The sequence below is a fragment of the Carlito syrichta genome, unplaced genomic scaffold, assembly GCF_000164805.1.
Source record: "Carlito syrichta isolate Samal-C Ts95f unplaced genomic scaffold, Tarsius_syrichta-2.0.1 Scaffold314220, whole genome shotgun sequence".
NCBI lineage: Eukaryota > Metazoa > Chordata > Mammalia > Primates > Tarsiidae > Carlito > Carlito syrichta.
The window spans coordinates 594,451-601,183 of record NW_007258316.1 but is presented as its reverse complement, the minus strand read 5'-3'; the positions used below and the strand labels follow the sequence as shown (position 1 = coordinate 601,183).

Genomic DNA, 6,733 nt, shown 5'->3' with positions numbered 1-6,733 from the left:
CGGCTCCCCCCCCCCCCTCGACCCCAGCCCCAGAGGGTCGGCGTGCTCGGCCCGAGACCCGCCCCCCTCCCTGCCGGGTCTGCTGCCACACGTCCCGCTCCTTCCCTGCCCAGCGCCTCTCCGGGTCCGGGTCTCAGCGTCGCGACCCATTCGCATGCGGGCCGGGCCTCTCCGGCTCCGCCCCTGGCCCCAGCCCCGGCGGCCCGGGGCTGCAAGACCTGGGGCTCAGCCCGGACACTAGCTTTCGGGCTTCACCTACTCCCCCACCCCTGCCCTCGTCCTCGTCTCTCACCCCACTTCCGTCCCCACCCCCACCCCCAGACGCTCTCGGCCGGCCCAGGTACGCTGGGGACCCCCGACTTCGGAGAAAGAAGGGAGGAGTTCCCCGGGGGCCAGGGCCCGACGGGGCGGGGCTTTTGTGCCCGGGCAGCCCGGGAGGGGACGCCGAGCTCTGAAGAGGAGGGGCTTTTGGACCTCAAACCGACCGCTTTCTGGTCCCAGGTGGGAAAGTCGAGGCGGAGGGAGGGGCTTGAGGATGCCGGGATCAGAGAGCTTTAAATAGCGTAAGTATCGGGGCCCTGGGAAATATCAACCGGGAGGGGCTTGCTCACTTACCAGTTGTGTATCCTGCGCACTACCACTCTCCTGCTGCCTGGGCCTCAGTTTCCTGATCTGTAAAATGGAGTTGACTGGCTAATTCAGAGGACACTTAAGACTTTACTGTTTAGCGCCCACGAGGGTGAGAGTCTAGACTCAACCTGTGGAAATTGAGCCTCAGACCTGCCCTCCAACTCTCAATATGAATCAGCCCTCAAGTCAAACCCTAAGGCCTAGAATCCAACTGCAGCCACCTCTCTGCAGGCTCAAGCCCACCCATCTTGCAGAGGGCACCCACAGCTGTCTTCCGAATGCATTTCGAAGGCCGTGTCCTTCTTTGGTGCCCACTGCCCTCGTTTCTTGTCCTGGTGTTCAGGTGCTGTGCTGTTTGCGACAATTTCCCCCAAAGATGACTCTCCCTGGCAGGTAGTGTCTGCCAGACTCCTGGTCTTCCCTGACCCCTTCCTCTCCTCTCCTTTGTCTTCCCGGTCTGTTTCCTTTGCCAGGATAGTTCTCCCCTGCTTGGTATAAAGGATGTCTCTCTCCTTGTGTATCCACATCCTCCGTTACTGGGGAGGGAGGACTGTGACTTCAGGCTTGACCCCTATGGTGTGCTGGCTCCTTGGAAATGGGAGACCGAAGCCCAGGTACACAGAGTGGGCGCCCAAAAAAATTTGTGGTTCTTCGGTGTTACAGTTTGAGGGTCTCAGCGTTCTGTCTGTGCTTCCAAGTGACTCTTAAGTTTTACGGTTCTGTGACCACCGAGCTCCCATTCCCCACCTCGGTGATGAGAAAAGAACATTCATGGAGGGATTGGAAGGGTTGAGAGGTAAAACTAGGGGTTGATGTGGGGAGGGGGTATCCTTCTCAGATCTGATAAGAGGAAGATCTTCAGATTTGGAAACAAGTAACGTTTGTACTTGGAAGGATCAAGGTAGGCTGTGGACAGGCCTGCAGAGAGATCTGATGGTTCTGGGCTCCTTAAGGGCATTCCCTAGTGGTAACTCATTTGCCTCACCCCAGAATCCCCTGTTGGACATTCCACAGCTGTGGGTGGGGCATAGATCCCTTCACACACCCTTAGGCCTCTAGTTAAAGTGTCACCATGAGTGTGGGGGTTTTACACACTAGCTGGTAGTACCCTGGCACCTGGCAAAGCCAGTCTGCTCTTTTTGACAGGCAGGCACCATGGTCAGTTTCTGGTTAGTTTCAGGTCAGTTTCAGTGGAGTCTGGAAAGACCTTACTGGGGCTAGGGAGTGGGGTTGAGTCTCTGTTCCCATCCCCAGTCTGGGGTCTAGGAGGAGGAGCCAAGGCGGTCACTGGAGCTCAGAACTGGAGCAGGAACTGGACTCTGGCCCCACCCCTGCTGGTGTGGCAGCCCCAGGCTGACAGGCCTCTGCTGCAACCATGCCACTGTGAGTAGGGCTCTGGCCAAAGTACACAGACCCTGGGCCCAGGGTGGGCACCAGACTCCAACAGGAAAGACAGAGGCTCAGCTCTCTGAGCCCTGCAGCCTGGTCTCACTCCCTCAGAAAACCCCTAGCTTCTGCATAGGGACAAATGGTCCACATCTGCTTCTGAGTGATCACATTCCCCTAACACTTCATCCCAACACTAGCCCCAAAGTCAGCCTGCATCCCAAGCTTAGCCCTGGCTCCAAACTGATCTCTATCTCCTGATGAATCCTGACCTCAGGCTGAGTTCTTATCCCAGCCCAGTTTCTAGCCTCTGGCTGAGCCCTGACCCCAGGCCTCAACCCCAGATCCCTCTTGGGTTCGAGGCCCCTCTGGAAGCTTTTTGAGGGGAGGGGATGGCCAGGCCATAAGTGAAGCAAGGTGACACTTTTACAGCCGTTTTGGCGGCTCATAAACACTCCCCCCAACCCCAGCTGAGTCACTGGAGGCTTCTACCGCAACTAGTGAGGCAGCCCCCTCCCCTTGCGGCAGGAGGCTGGCATCCTGGCTTTCTTGCCTCTCTGGAAGGTAAGGGGAGGGAGAATGGGGGTACTTTGGGCCAGCAGGCTTTGCCCCAGTTAGGAAGCACTTCCAAGGCTGCTAGAGTTATGGGCTTCCTGTCCCTGCTGGGCCCATGGTCGCAGGCCCCCTGTTGTCACCATGCCAGGTCCATAGATATATCTTCATGCCAGCCTACCTTGTTTGCCCTGAGGCATGGCCCAGGCATGCACACTCTCACCCCACAGGGAACCACAGCCTTGCCCCTTCCAGCTACACTCAGGCCTCCAGGCTTCTCGGGATCCCACTCACCTGGAGCCCACATGCCTTCCAAGAAGGGCCTGAAGCTGCAATGCAGACTCAAGTTGGCCACGGGGAGGCCATGGATAGCCGCTGAACAGTTTCTGTGATTCAGGTCTATGCAAGGATAGTGCTGTTGGGGACAGGAAAAAGCCTGAGTCAGAGCTTTCACCTGAAAAGAAAAATTAATTATTTTTTACTGAACCCTGCACTGGTCTAGGACTTTGTCCCAGACCCTTAGTGGGGTAGGGGGAGGAAGAGGCAGAGGCAGAGGCAGGTTCAGTTGTGTCAGTGGTCAGATACCCTGGGCTAGGCCCTCTGCCCAATACCCGTGAGTCTGCCTGCCAAGGGCCCTGGCTTGATCAGGCCCTCAGGTGTGCGTGTACCTCAGCAGTGCTCTCCTTGCCCTGCCAAGCCTCTCTCTAACTTTCTTTTTGTCTGTCCTTGTGTCGCTGTCTGACCCTTCTGGTGTTTTGACTTTCACGAGGTATGAGCACAGCTCTGATGAGTGCCTTCATTCAAGTTTCAGGCACCTGGAGAAATCAGATGGGTATGAGGGTGGTTCATACCCATGTCACAGGTTCATACCAGAGAAGGCTTGAACTCCTAGCACCAGGTACCCAGTGGCTCCCAGCCAGGAGAGATGGGGGGACCCTCATTCCACTCCAGCCCTTTCCTGACCCCTGCAACCCCATTGTCACCCCATACCTGACTCTCACCCACTGGAATGTGGACTCCTGTGTGGAGCCAGCCAGGAAATCCTCTCTGTCTGCCCCCTGGGACCCCCGGGCTCAGGAGTTGCTTATGCAGTTACAGGCCACAGAGACAGGGACTGTGGACAGGATGATCTCTCTCTATGGGTCTGTAGAATGAGCTGTCAGCATCAGGACTGGCCGCTGAGAATGAAGACATGAGCAGACAGGGAGACAGAGACCACGCGAGTTCCCGGAAACCTCACCTTGTGGGGCCCAGAGGCCTGGCTGGAGGCTGCCCTTCTGCCTGAGCCCAGCCTGAGCTGGTTTGTGTCTGGAAGTCCCAGACTGGACCTGAGGAGGTATAATGATTCACGAGGCAGCTGCCACTCGGCACATTCCAGCCGTAGTCCCCAGTGCCCAGCACATGAGGCAACTGGCCCCAACTTCCCCCTCAGTCACTGGGGCATGTTCCTAGGGCTCCCCTCCTCATGACTTCCAGGCTCCTGGGGAGGTTACCACACATTACAATTTCCGAAGTATTTTTTGGTTCACAAGCTAGAAAGGGAGTCAGGGCGCTTGTCAGTATTTGGCCTCCAGGTGGGGGAAACTGACGCCCAGAGAGCAGAAGGGGCTGGTCAGGGCACATAGCAAGATAATGACCAAAAAGCACTTAGAGGATTCTTGCTCCGAAGTGCGCTGCTGCAAGAGGTATTGCAGGACCATTCTGTGACCAGGCCAGTGGGGGGTAGGTTTCAGCTCTACAGGTCAGCGGACAGTTGTGCTCAAAGGGGGAAGCACTCCTCTGTTCTTTGTCAAGTTTCCCCGCTGCCCTGACCCTCAACCCCCAGAGCCTCTTTCTCCTCCGAGTCCACATGCACTGCCCTGCTCTGCCCACAGTCCCCATTCTCACAGAGAAGCAGGAGGTTGGGGCTTGTTCTGCTTTGATCTGTGGGGGCTGAGCCAGACCCCCTTCCTGCTCATGCCTCAGTTTCCTGATCTGTTGTTAACGGATGGGTAGTTTAAGCCTCAAAGGGAACATGCAAAGTGCTCAAGCACTCGGGTTTTGGAGGAAGGCAGTCCCACGAATCTGAAAACCTGAAGCCCTTTCTCCCCTCAAGCTTTGGGGCCGCCCATTCAGGCCAGTCTGTGTTCCTCTGGTGGGCCCCAGCCCAGGGCTCTGAGGGGCGAGTCCAGCACTCAGCTCCGGGGACAGGAAATCGTATTTTGGTCCTGGGTCCTGGGGAAAGTGGCAGGGGGAGAATGGCAGCTCAGACCCAGCCATGTTTACTCGGGCCCGGCCCCCTCTGAGCTCAACAGGCTCCCATTCATTGGGAGCCCCATAAACCCTTTGGGGGCTCCCTGAGGTTCAAAATGCTTGGATGCCAAGCCTGGCTGCTGCCCCCAGACCCGCTGGGGGCTATGGGCAGCAGTTGGGGTGTGACTGAGGCAGTACTGGGGATGGTGGGTGGAAGCCTCACACATGCCTCAGTTTCTAGGTCTTTGCAATTGAGAAACAGTTACTGCCCAATGAACATTGAGGAACAGTTGGAAATATCCAGGGAGGTGGTAGAGGTTGAAGGGTTTTTTCAACAACCGGGGGGGTCTTTAAAACTGTTTTCTGTTAGATCAGGTCCCAGAAAGCAGGGCCGTATCTCCTCAGACTAGGTTCCTGAGGGCATGTCCTCAAATCCTATGGCCTTTAAGGGATGCCTGATACTTCAGTGGCCTGAACCAGAGCTGACCTCCTTGTTGAGACCCCATACTTGGCCTTGGGTTATTGACAGTCCACACCCTGGCAGAGTGAATGTGGGTGTGTATGCCACTGGAGTAGGGAAAGTCTCTCATCGGTCCCTCATCTGTTCAACAGCTTTTCACTGAAAAGCGAAACATGGGGGTTGGATAGGTCATTGAAGGATGAGGCCCTGGGGTCTGCCTGTCCCCGGGGTTGCATGCTGTCTGTAGTCCTCCAATTGTGCTTTATTTGGGTGGGTTAAAGCATTGTCCTGTGGTCCTGGAGATGGAAGGGAGGCAGCAGCAGTGTTTGGTGGGAAGAACTGTGACTTGGGGGTCTGAATCTTGCCTAGCTTTCCCATGACCCTGAAAGAGTTCCATGACTACCCTGGGCTTCAGTGTCCCTAGCCACCAACTGGGGTTAGGGTGGACACTCTCCAACACCCCCCTCCCCAGTCCTGCTGTTCCTATGGGCAGCTCTGAGGGAGATCCCTGGCAGCATGGTAGGAAGTAGGGGTACATAGGAGAAAGACCTTCCACCCCAGATCCCCTTTCAACAGTGCCCCCACGTGCCTTGGCAACCTGGCCAGCCACTGGGGATCCTGGTAGGGGCCCCGAGGGGATCTTGTTTCCCAGACGCCTTCCGGGTGGGGTGTGACTTCCCGCTCCGGGGGTTGTAAAATCCCCAAAAGCCTGGTGGGTCCCTAGTGTGCGTGTGTGTGTGTGTGGGGGGGGGGGTCTGTGCCTCGGAATACCCCCCTCCCAGGCGTGTTTGACACGTGTTTCCTCCTCTCCCGGCAGGGGCTCCCGCTGCTGCTATTTATAACCTTTAAGAGCTCCTGCCGACTGCAAAGTTTTCTTAAACTCAAAATATCACCGAGGTCCTGGGCACACGTTCCAGAGGCCGACTGGGCCCTGTGGTTTGAAGGGGGGAGGGGGTCAGGAAGGAGGAGGCAGTGGGGAGGGGATCAGTTCACTGGGTCCCTGCGGGGGGCTGTGGCAGGGAGACCTCGAGTGGAGAACCCCTAGTCTTGACACCCTGGCCCTGTCTAGCCTAGAGGAACCCTCTATGTGGGTGGTCCTTGGTCATGCCAGGCCATCTCTCTGAGCCTCAGTTTCCTCTCATCCTGAATGCCTCAGAAGACACTAGCTGGGGTGAGGCAATGAGCTGGCAGACACTGGGAGCGTCGCTGAGGCTGTGATCAGGACTGCAACTGCCTGGCTAGCCTGTGCCCGGCATAGAGCCTGGCCCAGAGGAACCGTGGATGTTGGCTGAACTGGCCAGAAAGGGGAAGCACTTGGGGAAGTTTATAAAACTCTGTGTGGGAGAAGGACATCCAGAGAGGGGCAATGGCGTGCCAAAGGTCACCCCGCTCATCCATACCAAGTCCCCTAGCCTCCCTGAACACCCATGCCCTTGGAGGTGAGCTTCTGTGGGAGAGGTCGAAGGGCCCTTA

At 57.1% G+C, this 6,733-nt stretch overlaps 1 protein-coding gene across 1 annotated transcript in view; it reads right to left on the bottom strand.

The window, feature by feature from the left end:
* PTH1R (parathyroid hormone 1 receptor) overlaps window positions 1-2,967 on the bottom strand; it is a 24,131-nt gene extending 21,164 nt beyond the window's left edge. Inside the window, exons 1-2 of the mRNA XM_008071231.1 lie at window positions 2,863-2,967; window positions 616-672 (exon numbers count right to left, since the gene is read on the bottom strand). The gene's annotated coding sequence lies outside the window, so the exon portion shown is untranslated. The remainder of the gene's footprint in view (window positions 1-615; window positions 673-2,862) is intronic.
* Window positions 2,968-6,733: the final 3,766 nt, after the last annotated feature.